The following is a 21610-nucleotide window of genomic DNA, read 5'->3' as shown; positions in this document are numbered from 1 at the left end:
TCCACTGCTCCGAGTGTGTGTTCATGACTGGCAGGACGTGTGTTGTCTACTTTCTGGATGCATTCCATATTTGACAACCATGTCACTTTCACTTTTGTTTTCCTTTTTAAAAAACTTTGTTAGGGTATAAGCCGCGAATGCCCACCCCGTGACGCCTGCCCTGTTATATTGGCTAATTTACTAGCCATATTAATATTTGAGATATCCTCAGTGTATCCATTCACAGCTCTTTTACCAGCTAACGGATCATACCTACAGTGTGTTACAAAACATGGTAGTGTACTAATAAAAGTGAATAAATTGCAAACATTTATAAATTGAGATTATTTATTTATTTTAAATGTATTGAAAACATTACATCAATTCCAAATCAAAGTATTAACAACTTAGGGGAGGTTTCCCGGCAACCCAGTCTCACGGCAGTTCGTGACATAGTCACGTAATTTAAAGGGGACATATTATGAAAATCTGACTTTTTCCATGTTTAAGTGCTATAATTGTGTCCCCAGTGCTTCTATCAACCTAGAAAATGTTAAAAAGATCAACCCAATAACTTAGTTTTGGTAAACCATTTTCTGCAAGCATGTGAAAAAATAGGTCATTGTAATTTGGCCCTTATTGTGATGTCAGAATAAGGTAATACCGCCCCTTTATCTGCACTATCCAACCACAGCACAGCCATAGTGCAGAGAGAAAGAGAGAAAGGAAAAAGTACTTGACAGCACAATTGAGTTTCAATTACAACAAACCACCATCATTGTGATCAGTGGTTGCACTTCATCCGCTCATTTGCATTTTAAATGACACACCCAAAACGGCACACTTTTGCTCAGACCTATTTTAGACTTAGTTTACATCTTTAAAAAAATCTCATAATATGTCCCCTTTAACGTGGCCATTGCTTTATTGTGTGAGCTTAATATAGTCTAAAGTTTTAATATTTGTCTTATAATATTTGTAAGAAAATAGGAATCCCCATTATCGGGGTACACTATTTAAGCCTTATATTAGAGCTAATTTACACTACATAATAAACATTTTCTGTTCTCCCTGCAGATCCTGTCAATCGAATCACCTGTTACAACTTAGATTTAACGTTGCTTATTTTATAAACCCAAATGCAATTTTAAGAGCCATCCATCCTCTCTTTCTTTATCATTTTCTGTCTATTTCTTGCAACCTATCTCTACATACTGCATCTGTTGTACCTGTCTGTCCAGCTGTGTGTTTGTCCTTCTGTCTTCGTCTGCTTTGCAATGGCCAACAGATATACCCCTCACAAACAGGATCCCCGCTACCAAGAGGGGAGGCTCATGGCTCTTGAGCTGAACCATGACCACATTCTAGCTGAAGCCAAGGTTAGAGTTTTTATTTACCTGTTAGTTTATACTTAAACATAATGGATGTGGGACAACTTAAAATAAAAATGATAAATTATATGGAAAAGAGATGAGTGTTGAAGATTTCATACGGTATATTGTAATAGCAACTTATTTAGCAACTAACATCCTATAATGCTCTGTGGCATGTTTTAATAAGGTAATATATTTTGGAAAAGAGAGGTTTCATCCCCTGAGTTTCAGAGACTTGGAGAATCTATGCCAAGGCTCATTTAGGTTATTCAATACTTACACTATGCTGTGTTTCCTTTTAGTTGTTGCATGTCTTTCACGTCCTGTACCTTTATTAGTCTTACAAGAAATATTCACTTCAACACATAGAGAGCAGCTGTGGAGACGAAACGTTTATGCCCTAGAAGAGACCCTTCACAGACCTCTAAAAGGATCTTTGTTGGCTGGGGCAAGCCGAGGGGGAGGCAAGGAGGGTGACGCCAAGCCTCAGCTACAGGGTATATCTGAATTATTTCAGATTTGTAGGAATTGAAATGTAAATTGTGGACCAAATCAAATTACGGAATAACATTGTAATTGTATTTGAGTATTAACAGTTTAAATCATTTCAATATGACAAAACACATAAAAAATAGAGTATAACACTTAAGTATACTATCATGTCAAGTACTTGGTAATGTCTTTACCAAATGCTTAACAGAAATACATCTGATTTCATAAACAGTTTTGTATATAAGTTGAAAAAGATCATGTATGTAGTGATAGCCTAACCTGTTCTGTGTACTGTTACAGTCACTTTTACAGGTTGAGTGCTTCCTGTCATCCAGTGTGGAGATTCCACTTAACTGTACCCTCAGCAAAACTAAATTCTCATGAGGAATTTGGTAAATCGCATTGATTAATTTGAGCTTAATATTATTTAGTCAATAATATTAAAGTTTAAATACTTAAAGGGGACATATTATGAAAATCTGACTTTTTCCATGTTTAAGTGCTATAATTGTGTCCCCAGTGCTTCTATCAACCTAGAAAATGTTAAAAAGATCAACCCAATAACTTAGTTTTGGTAAACCATTTTCTGCAAGCATGTGAAAAAATAGGTCATTGTAATTTGGCCCTTATTGTGATGTCAGAATAAGGTAATACCGCCCACTTTATCTTCACTATCCAACCACAGCACAACCATTTAGTAGGGAGAGAAAGAGAGAAATAAAATATTTCACAGCACAATTGAGCTTCAATTGCAACAAACCACCATCATTGTGATCAGTGGTTGCACTTCATCCGCTCATTTGCATTTTAAATTACACACCCAAAACGGCACACTTTTGCTCAGACCTATTTTTGACTTAGTTTACATCTTAAAAAAAATCTCATAATATGTTCCCTTTAAAGTATGCTTGCTAAGAATTAATGCACAGTGCCCTGCTTTATGGTTTAGGATGCATGTTTTTGGGATTTGAGAAACTTGGATAACCAGATAAAAACACATTTAAGAGAAAAGTAAATCTAGGACCTTCTTGCTGTGAGGTGATGGTGCTAAACATTGAGCCACTATGCAATCCTATACAAAAAAATCAAACCTAGAATCCAACTAATTCTTGAGTAGTTTGGTTTAGTGTATTATTTTTTTTATGAGTTATTCATCTAAAATAATGTTTAAAGGGGACATATTATGAGATTTTTTTTAAGATGTAAAATAAGTCTAAAATAGGTCTGAGCAAAAGTGTGCCGTTTTGGGTGTGTCATTTAAAATGCAAATGAGCGGATGAAGTGCAACCACTGATCACAATGATGGTGGTTTGTTGCAATTGAAACTCTATTGTGCTGTCAAATATTTTATCTCTCTCTTTCTCTCCATACTAAATGGTTGTGCTGTGGTTGGATAGTGAAGATAAAGGGGGCGGTATTACCGTATTCTGACATCACAATAAGGGCCAAATTACAATGACTTATTTTTTCACATGCTTGCAGAAAATGGTTTACCAAAACTAAGTTATTGGGTTGATCTTTTTAACATTTTCTAGGTTGATAGAAGCACTGGGGACACAATTATAGCACTTAAACATGGAAAAAGTCAGATTTTCATAATATGTCCCCTTTAATTTCTTTTTCTTCCTAGGTGCAGAGAGTGGTTCTGTGGGGGGACCCTGATTTATTACGTCACAAAAAACAGCCCCTCCACAAAAGGGAATGTGTAATTAATAGGTTTTTTGAAGCCATCCTTCCAACCAAATGCATCATTAAAGGGGAAGATGGATATTGCACACAACACAAGGTATGTTCTCACAAAAGCCCTAATTTAGACGTTTATATGTGTCTGCAGCCAGTAACAGGTAATCTAAACTAGTGGTTTTCTTTCTATTTGGCAGTCGGCAAGATGCCAGACCGCCGTTGTAAACGCACAAACGTAATAATGATTTCAGGCAAACCAGTCATTTTAATTACCATCAATGGTAAAACCAATTCACAGTTTAGATTTCCATTTTAGATTTGATGTTTTTTCACACTATGTTTTGATGTTTTCAATAGTGTGGCATTGTTGTGCTTACAATTGCAGTAGAGTCAAAGTGCATTGTATACACTGCAAAATCCCGGGAGTTAAATTAACACTGCTCAGTGTTTATATAGGTCCACTCTCCAGAGTGTTAAAAAAGTAACACCGGAGAGAGTTAAAAGCTGCAATCTGTGACTTTATCCTCTCTATCACCATCTCTGTTTGAAAACTGAAATTGCATTTTAGATCTTACTTGTAGAGATATTTTCTTATTTTAGGATTAGATGTTGGCTGTTTCATTTAAAGTCACCATTATTGTGATCAGTGGTTGTTTTAATTGGACTCTTGAGTTAGTCTTAACTTTTCAGCTTTTTTGGCTGTTATAATTACATGGGTTTAAAACATGTTTGTTGTGGCTAAAGAGGAGACAATAGTGCATTTCTATGTTTATAATGGTTGTTAGGATACACTTTCAAATAACACTCTCTTTAAAAATGATTTCTTCAGTGATTTCTTACTAGAAGTGTTTATTTCTGTTAATAATATGATGCTGTAGTATGATATACAGCTCTCTCATAACAGTTTTTCATTCTGAATAATTTTAAACACTGACACTTAGAATTAACTGGTGTGTTATGTAGACAATTAAACATCAAGAATCAGAGTATGAATCACAATGATGGTGACAATAGAATGAAAAGCTTCATGCTGCAATGCATGCTGGGTATCAACAAATTACAACTCTCCCAGGACTCCCAGAATGCACTGGGGCATGAATAAATAATGAACTTTTTACCATTTTCTTTGTCACCCTTGTTGAGATTCATACTCTGATTCATGATGTCTGTGCATCTACGTTTTTAGTGGTTAATGTTTATGTGCACACTATCAAAATCCTTCAGAATGACAAACTGCTATGAGAGTTCTGGAGCTTAAAGGTGTCATATGATGAAAATGTTAGCATTGCCACTTTGTAGGTTTGAGCAAAAATGTGTCGCCCCGGGCGTGTTTTTTAAAATGCGGATGAGCGGATGAAGTGCAAACACCGACCACAACGATGGCGGTTCGCTGTAATTGAAACTCTATTGTGCTGTCAAGTCCAAAAATGTGTCGTTTTGGGTGTGTTTTTTAAAATGCAAATGAGCGGATAAAGTGCAAACACTGATCACAATGATGGCGGTTCGCCGCAATTCAAACTCAATTGTGCTGTCAAGTCCTTCTTTTCTCTCTCTTTCTCTCCGCACTAAACGGCATTGCAGTAGTTGGAGAGTTCAGATTAAGGAGGCAGTATTATTCTAATAAGATATCCTTATGACATCATAATGAAAGCCAAATTTCAATGACCTATTTTTGCTCACGCCTACAAAGTGGCAATGCCAACATTTTCACCATATGACCCCTTTAATTTGTAGTATTTCATTATTAACAGAGAAATATGCTTTTGATGAGGGAGGAAATCTATATCAATAAATCTGTTCATTTAAATGTTTATGTTTGCCATTATATATTAACCATCAACATTCAATTACACAATTGCTTTTTCTTTGCTATAACAATGTGTTTTAAACACACTAAGATATAGCAGTTAGAAAAAACTAACAAGTTAATAGTCAAGAGTCAAGTCCAACTAAAACAACCACTGATCACAATAATGGTGACTTTAAATGAAACAGCCAACATCTAAACCTAAGTTAAAGGGGTCATATGATGAAAATGTTAGCATTGCCACTTTGTAGGTGTGAGCAAAAATAGGTCATTGAAATTTGGCTTTCATTATGATGTCATAAGGATATCTTATTAGAATAATACCACCTCCTTAATCTGAACTCTCCAACTACTGCACTGCCGTTTAGTGCAGAGAGAAAGAGAGAGAAAAGAAGGACTTGACAGCACAATTGAGTTTGAATTACAACAAACCACCATCATTGTGATCAGTGTTTGCACTTTATCCGCTCATTTGCATTTTAAAAAACACACCCAAAACAACACATTTTTGGACTTGACAGCACAATAGAGTTTCAATTACAACAAACCACCATCATTGTGATCAGTGTTTGCACTTCATCCGCTCATCCGCATTTTAAAAAACACACCCAAAACGACACATTTTTGCTCAAACCCACAAAGTGGCAATGCCAACATTTTCATCATATGACCCCTTTAAGAAAATGACTCTACAAGTAAGATGTAAAATGCAATTTCAGTTTTCAAACAGAGATGGTGATAGAGAGGATAAAGTCACAGATTGTAGCTTTTAACTCTCTCCGGTGTTACTTTTTTAACACCCTGGAGAGTGGACCTATATAAACACTGAGCAGTGTTAATTTAACTCCCGGGATTTTGCTGTAGCACATCACAATCTGTTGCAAAGCAATTTGGTGAATTAGCAAATGATACTACTCGAGGAGTTAGGCAGAAGGAGTGCTATACTGGGATTATAGAAACTTATAAGATGTCTCTTAAACATTCACAATGTTATAACTGTTATAAAATATAGTATGTGGTAAATGTTTTTATTATTTTTTTTCCAAGGGCGTTTTGACTTGCATCAGCCACTTCTCTTTCTCTCCATACTAAATGGTTGTGCTGTGGTTGGATAGTGCAGATAAAGGGGTCGGTATTACCTTATTCTGACATCACAATAAGGGCCAAATTACAATGACCTATTTTTTCACATGCTTGCAGAAAATGGTTTACCAAAACTAAGTTATTGGGTTGATCTTTTTAACATTTTCTAGGTTGATAGAAGCACTGGGGACACAATTATAGCACTTAAACATGGAAAAAGTCAGATTTTCATAATATGTCCCCTTTAAACATGCAAACAGCAAAGGACCCCAGACCTGAAAGACCTTCTGAGGAGTGGATATTGACCAGCTTCAATAAACACCACCACACTTTACATACTGGACCTCCTGATCTCCTTTCAAGAACTCAAGGTCATCTCTCCAAGATTCTCCAGACAAGCCTTCGCAAAGCTGCTGGAGCATCGCACGAAGTGTGGAAGAAGAGTAAGTCTAAATGTTATCATTTTATTCAAAACTCCATAAGCAGACAATATCACAATTACTATTTCATTCTTATATATCTTCCAGTCTGGATATATCAACGGCGATGCACTGCAACGCAGCTTCTTGGAGTTTTCATACGCTTCATTTGAAGCAGACCAGCTCTGCTGTGGTGCTCCTTTCACCTGCCAAGCCTGAACGCTAGAATTGTTGGCTGCTTCAGCAGATGGAAACTGAAAGCTATATCACTTTTGCCCAAACAGAAGGTGGTCTTTATTCCAGTATTTTTATTGGTTTATTTATTTACTTTAATTGATGGATTTCCTATTTTTCTTTCTTAGCTCTGGTGATCCTGTTTTTGTGGCTGAAGACATTGCGGTGTCTAGATTTGTCAACACCATACAAAAAGCACTGAAAATGCAAGTTTTAATCATAACTTGACAAAATAGTTGTTACACAAAAAATCTTGTTCAGAGTTGATTTCTACTTTTGCCTACCAAGTACTCCTAAATCAAATTAGGATAAATGCCATATACTGTATTGTATGACACCATCACTTTAATTTGATTTGTTGTGTTTGTTGTGTGTTTCATAGACTGTGGCTTGCAAATATTGGCCATACTTGAAGAAAGTTGCTAGTGTCCTTCCTGATCTTCAGGAGCTGACCTCAATGAAACCTTTCCTTAATGTCATGCATGCTTGAGCCACGCTACAACGTGTGAGGTATGTATAATATTTTTGCTTCATATGTACATGTGTAATGTACATTCATAAGAAATAGAAGTTAATGGCTTGACTACACTATTTAGATTCTTTTTGGCATAACCATTTCTTGTACAGGTTGTAAAAGCCCTTTGAGGACAAATGTGATATTGGGCTATATAAATTAAATTTATTTGAATTGAATTAGTCTTGAATTCTTAAATTAGTCTTCCACCATTTATTCACAGATTAAATGAAGTGGTAGGAACCAGGAAGGAACAGGGACAACCACCGGTGAGTGGAGCAAGTGAACAGCTACCTTTCACGTTGTGCCCGTACAACCAAATATATGTCCAAAGCAGGTGATCAGAGTGTTTGTAAGATTTTTGCATACTTTTTATATTGAGCATCATACCCTCATTATTTTCTTTCAACGGCAGCGGTGGACATGCTTACATTGCATGCAATGGGCCGGAACCATAAAAAAGTATCTCTCTACAGGCACTTTTCACAATATATCTGAAAGTAAGTTTTTTATATATATATATATATATATATATATATATATAAATGTTTTGTGTGTCTTTTAGTTGTTGTGTGCATTTTGCCTGTTGTTAATTGTACAATGTACAACAATCCTGATTATTGAATAACAGACATCCAGCACGAGACTGCAAGGCTAGCAGAACTAAAAACAAAGCTACATTGCAAAGATGAAGTGGCGTCACAATGGCTTTCTGATGTGAAAGAATGGGCAGCTGGTGGTAAGCGAGACCAATATTCTTCCCACTACTATCTGAATTTTTCAGTTTGATATTAAACAAGTGCCAAAGATGGTAGGCTTATCATCTATTTCTTAACCTCCTAAGACAGGGGTGTCCAAAGTCGGTCCTGGAGGGCCTGTGTCCTGCAGAGTTTAGCTAAAACTTGCCTCAACACACCTGCCTCAAAGTATCTAGTCTGCCTAGTAAGACCTTGATTAGCTGGATCAGGTGTGTTTGATTAGGGTTGGAATAAAACTCTGCAGAGACACTGGCCCTCCAGGAGCAGGAGTGGACAAAGCTTCCTCCCCTAAATGGATCTTTCAGTTACCTCTTTGTCAATCTAAATTGTAATTTTTGCATAAAATTCAATTGCTGCTTTCCCTTTTGCTTGTAACATTTTTTTCTTGGTGAACAGTTCACAAACCCCTGTACATGTCTTTCTAGACAGCAGCATGCTTCGCCACCGCCTTCGAAGTAAGCTGGCAGAGGGCAAAAAGCTCCTTCTTCAGGAGATACAGAAATACAATGATCTTGTACTAGACTTTGGTGGAGCATTCCCTCACTGGAGAGAGCAGTGTGTCTCAGATATGGCCGTGCGACCTTAATGGCAGTGGTATGTCAAGAATTTATTTACAGTTTTGCTTTATAGAGTATTCTGAACAAAAGCATGCAACATAGTCAGTGTTAAAATATTCATTTAATTGATTGGGGTTTGCTTATTATGTATCAGTTTGTAAAAAGTATGCATAATGCTATTATGCAATATTGTCTCAAATTAACATATAACTGTTATTGATTCTTAGCAAACATTTCAGTCAAGAAACGATTGCATGACCAAGTGATGTTGACAATGTGACTGCAAGAGGAAAGGGGCATCGTGGTGTTGGAGATGGCACAAGACTACACATGTGTGCAGAGCCTGGCAGTGGCTCTCAAGAACAAGATGGCTGAGGAGGGTAAGTTAAATAAAAATCCTGTCAATTCAAAGTTTGAATAAAGAAGTCACCCTCAGTCTCTGAACTTGGATGGAGTAGAACGTTTATTGCTCTGTTTACCATGGACATTTGGCTTGTACATAATAAAATAGGCATTATAGTTGTTGTTCACAACAAATACGGCTTTGCTAGACTGTGATTTAGGTAGTACTAGTTTAACACAGTTAAATATTTAACACAATGCCAGTTTCTTTAACTCACAAAAGTGTTAAAGGGGTCATATTATGACATTTTTTATTGTGTAAAATAAATGTTTGGTGTCCCCAGAGTACATATGTGAAGTTTTAGCTTAAAGTACACCACAGATAATTTATTATAGCATGTTAAAATTGCCTCTTTGTAAGTGCGAGCAAAAACATGCCATTTTGGAGTGTGTGCTTTAAAGGAAACAGCCAACATCTAAACCTGGGTTAATAAAATAACACATAACACAGAGATGGTGATAGAGAGAATAAAGTAAAAGATTGCAGATCTTCATCAGTGTTACTTTTTAACACACTTTAATATTGGGACTATATATATATATATATATATATATATATATATATATATAACCCAGCAGTGTTCGTTTAACTAGGGTTAAAGGACAACAAACTAGAGCCCGACCGATATGCGTTTTTTCGGGCCGATGCCGATACAGATATTAGGGAGTAAAAAAAGACCGATAACGATATATCGGCCGATATTCTTTGTGTACATTATAGTTCAGTATATACTACAGTATATTATACTAAAGTACTGTACATAGAATACACTATATACTTTAACATAATATACTATGAATAAATACAATGCAATGCAATGATCACTCACAAATGTGGTGATCCAACACTTATATTGATGTGACAAAGATATGTACTATAGGCAAGAAGTTAACAATAAACTTTATTATCCAAAATTAGTTGGATATCAGTGCACTAAACAGTAAACTTGACTTATTATAAATAACTTTAAAACACAAAGAGAACAAAATACATAAAACTTGCATCATTTGCAGTTTTGACGAGAATAACGTTATAAAGAGAAACTTATGAAGTCATTGATTAATATTAGCTTTACAGTAAGTTGTGTACTTCACAAATTAGTTAGCCACTCACAGTTACGAAGACAATGCTTGACGGAGCACATACTAATGTACGCTATGTTTAATGTTGTGCACAACGTTTTTATAACACAAACCCAGGGTTCCGTGCAAACTTTAGACTTTAATAAAACTAAAGCGTCTTCGCTCCGCCTCTTTTATTTAGCAAGGGTGTAGAGTTGCGCGAGCTTATTGAATCAATTGCTCTGAAATGAGCGTGTTAACTAACAACACAAGCAGCAGTAATCTCATATAGTGTTATATAAGTGCACGGCTGCGCGTAGTTTAAACGTGTCATTTCTCCGTCTCGCGTCATTTCTCCTGCTTGCGTTTTAACTCGCAAGTCGACAAAGAGACGGATTAAAAACACCAAATGTAAGCGGGAATGCGTCTCTCTTGTCCATTTATAATCCAATCGACCAAAGCGCGTCTTAATACCAGGTGTAAAAATGTTGTGAAGAAGACACTGCGTGACTGCAGCCACCTGAACTGAGAGACTGAAGAGACTGACTGACTGAAGGGGGTTGGGGATTGGCTGGTGTCACTACAGTGAGTGATCTGGGTCGCCATTAGCAACCAGTATGGCGCACTCTGCTGGACAAACAAGTACTTACATCTTTCAAATGCATTTAATGTGTTCTGTAGCAAACGTTCATATCGGCGCATATCTGCGGCTTATACGCCGATACAGATATATCTGCGACATGCTCATATCGGCCGATAAAATCGGCAAAACGATAAATCGGTCGGGCTCTACAACAAACACAAAAAGTTTATAAAAGTTCATTACAGTTAAAATCGAAGCATTAAAAATGAGTTTAAATAATTTAGTTTCACTAAATGACAGGGGACCAGCCCAAACGGAAGACTGAAATGTGTGGGTGGACTGTAATTGCATCTCTAACTGTACGTTCACAACGCTGATGGAGACTGCTAAAAAAAACGCTCTGGCTGCCCTGCAAACAACGCTATAGAAAAAGAGTAGCGGACACTCGAATACGTTCTACAGAATCCTTTTCCACCTTCTGATTGGTTGCCGCCGAATGTTTTCTCTGACTTCCGGCCACATTAACGCTCTCGTCGGTGGCGGTGTGAACGTACAGTAAGGAAACTGGTATTATTAACTCTGTCAATTAACTCCAACTCTGAACAACAATTTACTCTGAATATGTTAAATTTACTCTTTAGGTGTTCAATTCAACTCAGAAATGTTTAACACTGAAATTTTTACTGTCCAATTTTGCTGTGTACTTAAGCACAACTATATTGAAGATGAAAACGGTTAACCAAAAGGACCTATCAGACATTGGCTGAAACACAAAATGCTTTTTTCTGGTTTTGGTCTTTCTGCATTAAATTACCTCAGTGATCCATCATGTTGCCTCGGTTTATACAGAGTCATCTAGCCGGGTACCATTGCAACAATGCACAGAAAAATGACAGCCATTCTTGTATGTAGATTTAAATGTGTGAAATTGTTTTATTCTATTGAAGTTTTTTGGCCTCAAAAAGCAAAATTAATATCAAGTTAGTTTACATTAAAGACAATCTCTTTTGTATTTTAGACAAGGGAAATGAAGGACTTTGCTGTCTCTTAAGAAGAAGATCGTCAGTGGTGTCAGAAGGGTTGCAAGTCGTCCTTCAACAATACAAGACTGCATTAGGTCTTGAGGTCTCTGTCCTTCTACATGTTGAAAAAGAAGATCAAAGTGACCTCAGCAGTCCAGATACAAGACAAGACAAAGCTGTTTTAAAAGTTAACAGGGGGAAGTTTTAGCAACATGAACTGGCTCGTCTCAGCTCTACTCAAGCCAGCTAATGGGGTTGCTGCATCACAGCTTGTCAATTTGCCAGCTGCTGGTTTTAGAAGGTTTCAGGCTTGTTCGACTTCATGCGGCGCCGCAAGAACCGACAGCCGGATGATGTCAAAGTACCGCGAGAATGATTCAAGAAATCATATTTCGTCTCGTTTTCGCGATACTTTGACGTCATCCGGCTGTCGATTCTTGCGGCGCCGCATTAAGTCGAACAAGCCTTTCAACACACAGTCAGCTTGTAACAGAGTCAACTGGTCAAGTCACTATTCAACTAAGTCAACTATTGGCTGGTTCAAGTTTTGGACGAAAGAAAGTGGGGAACAATTAGTTTATTTGTTTGAGGAACAGCTGTGTCTGTTTGCCTAAAAACGTAAAATGTACTTAACTCTTCAGGGCACCTTATGTGCACTGTGCACGAGCACAATGCATACCTATTCTGGCTCGGTTAAAGTCAACATGGACTTGTAATTGCTATATTACACTGACTTTAACTGTAGGCTCAAGCCATTTCACTGACAATGTTAATTTAAGCAAGGCTTTTTTAAGGGAGCACAGCTTTCCTTAGCTGCATTGATGGAATTTCCCCATTATTTTTACATGAAATCACATTTTTGTGTAATTAATAATCCTTTACACACCTAAAACAGCTGAACTTAATCTTCTTTTCCTACCTCTTGCTTTCCCAGATAGAAACTGCACAAAGGACTGCGTTTAAGGAAAAGGACTTGGCATATATCTGTGTAGTGTTAGTATGATAACTACATTAAAATCTGTATGCATCCTATATTGTTGAAATGTTCAACCTGTGTCTAGATTATCAAGCATGTTATTTAGCACGTTGATGCTCCTTAAATATGCACAAACATCTCAATATAGGTGTAACAATCGTATGATATTATCAGTTGTAATAATTGAACTGATGTTATATTTGGCTAGTGTATTCATAATTTGTGTATTTAAAGTTGCTAATGGGCATTGTTAGCCACATCACAAACTCAATGTTAAAACACTGCTTTATTGTGTTTATGTACTTGCATTGGTGCAGTAATATTGATGTAATGCAGTAAGGTCATTGGTGTGTTTTACAATGGCTTTGAACAGAGCTCAACCAATCAGAATAATCATCGATAATAAAGTAAAAGTTTTATAACGGGTAAGTTGATATGAAATATTGTAAGCACATTCAACAGGATGACTTTGCTGACCTTTTGACCTTTATTACCACATTTAGGCCAAAATGTGAAAACTCTACTTGATTGAGTGTATTATAGGACATAAATGTTGTGCACCATTGAAGATAAACATCATAAATTCTTTCTTAAAGATGGATAATTTGTTGGCCATGTGTCTGTCACTATCAGTTCTGTTCTTATAAGCACATTGTACATTAAGCACTATATATGCAAAAGAAAAATACACTACATTTATATTTTATGATTATACTTATATTGTGTATACTACATTTGATAGATAACTTTATTCCCCTGTTCTGCTGGTTGTTTTCAAGTGAACTTCACAGTTTAGTGTTATTAAATTCAGCCTTATGGCTTGATTGACAAATTTGCATTTCATGTATTTTCACTGCTTTTATTGTGAAAGACAAAAAATAAAGTGTTTCTAAACATGAACATATTATGTTTTTACTTGTTCATACATTGTTAGTTAAAAACAAAATGTGATTATGCGTATTTATATGGGCGATCTTGGTTAATTTGACAACAGACTGCATTATACAATAAATGCATTACTTTAAAGCAGGGGTGGGCATTCCTGGTCCTGGAGGGCTACTGTCCTGCAAAGTTTAGCGCCAACCTTAATCAAACCTTTGATTACAGCCTTTGATTAGGATTTTTCAGGTGTGTTTGATTATGGTTGGAGCTAAACTTTGCAGGACAGTAGCCCTCCAGGACCAGGAATGCCCACCCCTGCTTTAATGCATGCATTGGTCTCCAACAAGGTTGCCTTGTGAATTGTCAAAGCACACTCTACTAATAGCCTTAATTTAATTTTATTTATTAAACAGGACTATTTATTTATTACATATTTTTATATTAGCTTGGCTTCTTTTATGTACGTTAACATTTTAAACTATTATAAAACATTAACAAGTAAAATAAAATAAAAATCAAGTAAAACAAAAAAGTTTTTAGTAGACTATTTTTAAAAAAAGTGGCCCTGCAGAATTGTTTTATCCATTGTGGTAGCCCTTGCTCACAAAAAAGGTTGGGGACCCATGCTTTAAGGCAGGGGTCAACAATCCTGCTCCTGATGGCTCGGTGTCTCTGCAGAGTTTAGCCCCAACCCTAATCAAATACACCTGAAGGGCTGGAGCTAAACTCTGCAAAGACACTAGCCATCCAGGAGCAAGACTGGTGACCCTTCCTTTAAGGCATATATTTTACTTATCTTCAAACCGCTTGCTTTTGCTTATATTTGATGATGTAATGATTCTAGCAGAAAGTGTTCTAGCAGTGGTAGAGCTCAAACTAGATCAGTAGGACCCACAGCTCTGCATATTTTGTATGTTTTCCTTAACTGACACACCCAGAACCCAGATTTGTAAATGGATCTCTCCCTTAATGAGCTGATGATCTAAATCAGATAAGGGAGACATGCAAAATGTGCAGAGGAGTGGATCACCTGGGTTTCAGATCATCAGCTCTGAGATTATGGAGAGATCCATAAACAGAAATTGGTTTGTCAGTTAATGTAGATCTAGAAATTATGCATAGCCGTGGGTCACCTGGGACAAGATTGAAAACCACTGGTTAAGGCAGACAACATAGATCTTGGATGTCATTATCCAAATAAGGTAATAATTCAGGCCATGTCAAATAGTTTCTTTTCAAAGGGTTCTGTGAAGCTATGCATGCAAAGTCATGTCCAAGAAATTATGAGAATTAAAACTTTGTCACATGACTAAACATATTGAAGAACTCAAACTAATTTGGGCACTATTTCTACATAAAATAACAAAATAAAAATGAAGCTTTGTGTTTATTTGTGTATATAATAGGCCTTCGAAGTGCTCTCTGAAACTAGGCCAGGGACAGCTTGAATCAGTGAAATGAGGAAAAAAAACATTTTATCATAGAGCTATACCAAATGCATCCTTGGAAAGGTCTTGACCTGGGGAGTAACATATGTGAGTGTAAAGATTCTACATGGCTCATGCTTTCTAAATTCTGACCCTTAAACCTTAACATTTTACCATTGTTGAAAGCTTATAATCCAGCAACAAGAATGTCTACAGATGTGAGACCAATAGTTATACACAGTTCTGGACCTCACTTATCACATGAGTATAGTCACTACTGGTCACCATCCGAAAGTGGAGTAAAAATAGCCCATAAGCAATTTTCACCCATTTAACAATTAGACTTTTAAAATCTGACAACACTAATGTTTTCCCCACCCCTTAAAACCCTTGGGGGACCATCAGCTTTATATTACCACTTTCTAATTATGGTGAATATACCAATGTATTTAAAGACTACAATTCCCAGCAGAGACACGCCCTTGAACTTTTTACTAAGCATGCAAATCGGTGTCCATATTTGAAGTTCTTCAGACTTGAATTAGGGTTAGGGCTATAAAATGTATTTATACTATGCGTTTCAATAACCTACTACAGGTAAAACATACATATACTATATAGCGAGGACGACAGTTTATTGGTGATATTGTAGAGTGTTCAGCCGTCTCCCATGTGCTTATAAACTACAACATCCAGAGTAACGCGCCATAGAGCTTCGTACAAAGCGTACAAATCAGCCATAATACTTGTAGTTCTTCCGGTTTTCAGAGCGTGAATATGGTTATACAGATTTACTATTTATAAATCATCGATATTTTAGTTTAAACAGCCGAAACATAAATTATTATTTTGTATTTACATGTTCAGGTTGAAAAACACGGCAGTATGTCAGTTCATTCGGGGTAGTTTAGCTAGTAGCCTACGAACTGAATTCAAGGTCAATGTCGGCGGGTGTTACTGTAGGCCTACAATTCAAATAGCGATCTTATATTAAACAGTAAATACTTTCAAAAGGTATGTCTACTCTCCAGACAAAGACTTTCAGTTCACAATAGTTGTTAACTAGTGACAAAAACGGTTTAATGCTAGTATATAATAGTGATCCAGATAAGTAACCTATATTTATAAGTATTATCTCTAATTGGCATTTCAAAACCATCCACTTAAAACAACCTAAGGCAAAGTTATTTCTTTGTTCTGCTTTTTCATAACCATGTCACCGTCATATTGTGTTTGGAATTAATATGATGTATGGAATAGTAAAAACAAAAAGGATTATCTTTTGCAATATTTGTGGTTCTTCACAAAGATACAGGTAAAAGAGACCAAACGCTTATTTATTGCTTAATTATTCACTAGAAGCTTAAAGAGTGATCAAACAAATGCATTATTGAGATGCACAACAAATTTAAATGATGCAGCCTTTGGCAAATTGACCACATGTAGGTGCAGAGAAATTCATGATATATAAAGGAATCCTCAATTGGAGTCTTAACACTGGTGGTGGTGGTGGTGGTGATGAAGAGGTGAATAGCAATGCTCAAGCTCCTGGTGAATAAAGAATAAAGAAACTCCATGCATCACATTTCCTGAATTTCTTGAACATTTCCACCTTTTACCACTACAGAAGGAAAATATGACTTCAAATGCAGCACAGAAAAATGTAATAAATAGTCAGAAACCAAAATGGAATTTTAGTGTAATACAATTTTTATTTAATTATTTTAATTAATTTGGAGAGAATCCTTTGGCTGCCAGGGATGGGTCCAAATCTCATCACTAAAACAGAAGAGAAAGTGTGGAGCACAAATTATAACATGTCTTTTATAAATATACGTTTCTTTTTTGTCATTTGTGAAACAGTTCAGATGAGAAAATTATTGTAGCCAAATAAAAAACAAACAAAGTTAAAGTGAATAAATAAATAAATAAATAATGCATGCATTAATTGATAAGCAAACAGAAGATTACATACCATACTGGACAGGGCTCCCAGTCCACCAATATGTCTGCTTTGCCCTATTAAGGAAACAACAAAACAAAAAAGCAAACAGATGAATTTCATTTTACGCATGGTTTTTAGATTATGTTTGGCTATAGGCATTAAGTTTAACTAACACAGTGGGTCAATGTTGATATTTACAGCATCTGATCATGAATTTTTCTGTTCCTTCTTAGCCTGCAATTCAAAAAGACTAAAAACAGAAAGTATCTACCTAACAATTACGATATCAATGTTATTTATTACCCACAAGGAAGTATTTGAATCCTATATTCGACTCTGCATATGGTCACTATGCATTTCTTTTATGACTATCTAACCTTTGTGACTGTTGTAGTTAGAGAAATAAGCAATAGAACTATAACAAATAACCAGGGGTAAAATAGCAATGTCAACACACTGACAAAAGCATCAATGTTTACGTACACTTACTCCTTTTAAGCTTTTTCTTATCAGGCATAAACTTTGATCCACCTGTAGGATAGAAGATTAAAGTCCAGTCATATATCCACTAAGAAAAAACTCATTAATAAAAAGACGACAAAATGCTTAGTTGTAATATGTGTCTGGTACTAAACATGGGCATCAGAAACAAAAAAATGTGTGTGGGTCTAAAATATTTACTGGGGTAGATACCATTTTCTTGTATTCTGGTGCATTTTAATATTAAAAAAATGCTTTTATAACCTAAAAGCTTTGTTTAGCGTGTTGTGGAAGTGCATCATGCAAAGTAGTAAAAACAAAAACAAAATGGAGTTTAATTTATAGGGACTCTAAAGCCGTTTCCCAATGTCAAGGAAGGATCCTCGGAAGCTAGAATTTCGAGGATGTTACGTCATCGACGTCCGTCGAAGGACTGTTCCAATGTCGAGGATCCTCGAAATTTCAGCCAAGGACTGAGTCCTTCATTCGAGAAATATCCCATATACAGGAAAGGATGCAAATTTGTATTCTTCACGCGCTGAAATCACCCACAATCCTATGCGAGCAGCACCGAAAGCACACCTTTCAATCACCCAATGACGTAATGACGTGCACTTGCTAGCCTGTTCCATTTAACGTGTTCTCCGAATGCTTAAAAGGAGCCTCGCCTAGCCTCTGAAGGAAGTGACTTGTAAGGACTAGTCCTGCCAAGGAAGTATCCTTGACATTGAGAAACGGCTTAAATTAGACAAGCGAAACGGATTTGAGGAAGCAGCAACTAAAATGTGGAACAGAGTTGAATTTATTAAGGCATTACTCTAGTGCAGTGTTCTTCAACCCTGGTCCTGGAGGACCTCCTTCCAGAATGTTTTAGATGTCTCCTTAATCAACACACCTGTTTTAACTTATCAGCTTGTTAAGAAGACATTCTGGAAGGAGGCTGATGAGTTGGTTCAGGTGTTTTAAATAAGGAGACATCTAAAACTTTCTGGAAGGGGGTCCTCCAGGAGCAGGGTTGAAAAACACTGCTCTAGTGGAATAGACTTGATTGCCGGTGCTCTGACAAGTGAAAAGACTAAAGGTACATTCACATAAGCGATTTTGTCGCTCGTCTCTTCAAGAGGTCGTTTGGGGGTGTTTCTAAATCTGGTTGTCATAAACAAATGAGTAACGTCCACTCCAGTAACTGATAAGTGACGGATGACATGAACTCCACTGCTTCGCTCTCACTGGTAGTTGCTCCAGAAAATCACTCATCATTTGCACAAAGTTAAGCTGCATTCAGACTAGCAGTAGCAGTGCGACACAATTTCATTTATTTCAATGGAAGCTTGGTGACTTCTGGCGACACGACTGACAATGACCGTTGGCTTCTGAATGGGTGTGTCAAATTTGAGACAAGGTTGAGAAAAGTTTAACTTTATACAAATGATGAGCTACTTTCTGAAGTGACTACCAATGAGAGCAAAGCAGTTGAGTTCCTGTCATCCATCTGTAGTCAGTTACTGGAGTGGACGTTAATCATTTGTTTATTACAACTAGATTTAGACACTCCCCTAACGACCTATTTGAAAGAGACGAGCGCCACAGCAACAAAGTCACACGTAATATGTATGAGGCTTTAAACTTTTCTTAAATTTGTTGTTCGGCTGGACATCCCCAATCCGGTCCCCAAAGGTCACTGTCGCTCGTGTCATCGAGCTGGCATTGAAATTAATGAGATCGCGTCGCTCTGCGCTAGTCACTGCTAGTCTGAATGCAGCTATATGCACTAAGATTAAGATGCATTCTGGTCGATCGGATTACAAGTGGACTACACTAAACACAGGTTTAAACAGTGTTCAAAACGTTTTGGGCTCATCCACTTTCGACCACATTCAGAGGTAGGCTTTCATTTTGTGAGCATGTAAAAGTTGTGCAAGCTTATTTCATCAATGGCTCTGAAAAATCAGAAAAAGCTCTTACATAAACATGTACAAAACACTGTGCAGCATGTTTACTAACACCACAAGCAGCAGACTTTGACATAATATTAGTTTGCGTCAATTTAAACCCGCCAATTCTCCCGCTCACTTTTAAACGAAAGCAGAGGGTCTCGCTCAGTTTCTCACAGTAATTAGGATGAAGTGGTCGAAAGTGGACAAAACAGATCAAGTCAACTCAAGGTTTATTTATATAGCACAGATTTTTGGCTTTTTCTTTTTGCGACAGAGTGCAAGATTTGTGACTGTGGCTGACCATGTGTAGACACCTGTGGGTTTGAAGAAAGAATATTACCCATTAACCAAATAAACCTTTAACTTCTTATTTCAAATACTGGACAATAACAACATCACTGTGCGGCAGTACATGTATAAGTGTGAAGTACATGTATAGTTATTGTGATTTAAAGTTTTAAGTTAAGTGTTTATAAACAAGGACATTAAGGATCTACTGTATACATGATACTTAACATCTTCTGTAACTGTTTTTTTTTTTAAAATAGCCTTTTGTTATGGGTGCTCTATAAGCAATGTAACTGTGTTTCAGCTGGTGTCAAGAGTTTGCTTTACTTTTAAAAATGTCTATAGTGTATTGCATGTACAAAAAATGAAGCATGACCAAAATCAAATCTACTTTATGGTTGATCTGAGTGGCAAAATATTCTGGTGCGGCTGAACAGATTTATACAACGTTACATGTCAGCTTGTAAGTACAGATTAGTGCTGTCAATCTTCCTCTGTTAACCCATTCAAAGTACATTTCATAGTATTTTTTAATATTCAAATTATCCCAATATATTGAAATCTTAAAAAGTAGCCTAGTCACAGGCCTGTAATAAGCACATCTAATCATTCAATTGTGTCTTTATGAAACAAGAAAGACTAGACTATGACCATATTTAACACCTACAGCTACAAGTATAAGTGTAATAATTGACTCCGGTCCTTTGAATTATTTGAAATTAATGTACACCTGCGATGTGATACTTCACTTTGCATCATGCCACATTACCACCCTGAATGTGCATTATTTTTGAATATTCGACTGCCCGTCATCAATTATTCCTAACGTAAAAATACATAGGAATAATAATTTTGCACTTAAGATTTTTTGCACTTACAAATGACAATCCACATTGTGTGTTTTTTGATGTCTTGATGACACATGACAAAGACACCTATTTTAATGTCAGAAAACCCTATAACATGACATGTTTGAGTTCATTTTCGCAACTTGATTTCATGCGTCCTGCAATGTGACCATTTCACATGCACACAATGCAATGTTGATGCTAAAAATATATCAGCCTTAACCTGAATAAAGCTCTATGGGAAAACACTGGACAACAGGTAGCGTTAAGGTAACCCATAGGTTAAGTACTTGAAACCCAGATATAAATGGCAACTCTAAAAATCTGTCTTAATTACCTTGGCCCTTCGTAGTGCTCGCCTGCTCCAGCTGCCCTTCCATAGTGTTCGCTGCGTCCACCTGTCCCTCCACCATGTTTGTCATCTCTTCCAGTTGTTTGCATTCTCCAGTGGGTCACAGGGTGTGAGGTGTAGTGTAACCAGCTGATCATAATGCCACTGGAATCCTGGGTCCAACCTGTGCAGGTTAAATCATATGGATGTTTTAAAACATAAGACTTTAAAGGGATAGTTGACCAAAAAATGAAAATTCTGTTATAATTTTTGATCCTCATGTTGTTCTAAACCTTTATGAATTGTATTTCTTCTGTTAAACACACTTTGTGTTCATTAGAAAAAAGAACGATAGACTATTGGATGTATTAGATATGTGCAAATCTATATTTGATTGATTCTATAGGACCATAACATGTTGTAAATGTCTGTTTAGATTTCACTCAAAATCAGTGAAGGCGTGGACCTGGAAACGGTATTCCTTACGTCACAAATTACCAAGTTGATTGTAGGCCAGTGTGCTGCAAG

The 21610-nt window shown here is 36.6% G+C and overlaps 4 long non-coding RNA genes across 5 annotated transcripts; 3 read left to right on the top strand and 1 right to left on the bottom strand.

Moving 5' to 3' along the window:
* The first annotated feature begins 471 nt into the window (after window positions 1-471).
* Window positions 472-6406, top strand: LOC129433725 (uncharacterized). Of its 2 annotated transcripts, XR_012358969.1 has the most exons (5): window positions 474-1358; window positions 1722-1849; window positions 2145-2236; window positions 3475-3630; window positions 6382-6406. It is a non-coding gene; the product is annotated as an uncharacterized lncRNA (long non-coding RNA). The 2 variants fall into 2 exon arrangements; XR_012358970.1 differs by lacking the exon at window positions 2145-2236 and having other exon boundaries at window positions 472-1358.
* A 254-nt stretch (window positions 6407-6660) lies between these two features.
* Window positions 6661-8869, top strand: LOC141350821 (uncharacterized). Its single transcript, XR_012358967.1, has 7 exons — window positions 6661-6860; window positions 6945-7123; window positions 7199-7276; window positions 7453-7580; window positions 7808-7921; window positions 8216-8323; window positions 8768-8869. It is a non-coding gene; the product is annotated as an uncharacterized lncRNA (long non-coding RNA).
* LOC141350822 (uncharacterized) lies at window positions 8864-12103 on the top strand. The gene is made up of 3 exons (XR_012358968.1): window positions 8864-8936; window positions 9127-9279; window positions 11965-12103. It is a non-coding gene; the product is annotated as an uncharacterized lncRNA (long non-coding RNA).
* A 4839-nt stretch (window positions 12104-16942) lies between these two features.
* Window positions 16943-17272, bottom strand: LOC141350765 (uncharacterized). The gene is made up of 2 exons (XR_012358896.1): window positions 17229-17272; window positions 16943-17032 (listed from the first exon to the last, which is right to left on the bottom strand). It is a non-coding gene; the product is annotated as an uncharacterized lncRNA (long non-coding RNA).
* Window positions 17273-21610: the final 4338 nt, after the last annotated feature.

The sequence above is a fragment of the Misgurnus anguillicaudatus genome, chromosome 19 (genome assembly GCF_027580225.2).
Source record: "Misgurnus anguillicaudatus chromosome 19, ASM2758022v2, whole genome shotgun sequence".
NCBI classification, from domain to species: Eukaryota; Metazoa; Chordata; class Actinopteri; order Cypriniformes; family Cobitidae; genus Misgurnus; species Misgurnus anguillicaudatus.
The sequence above is the reverse complement of the archived record's forward strand: the minus strand, read 5'-3'. Positions and strand labels throughout refer to the sequence as shown.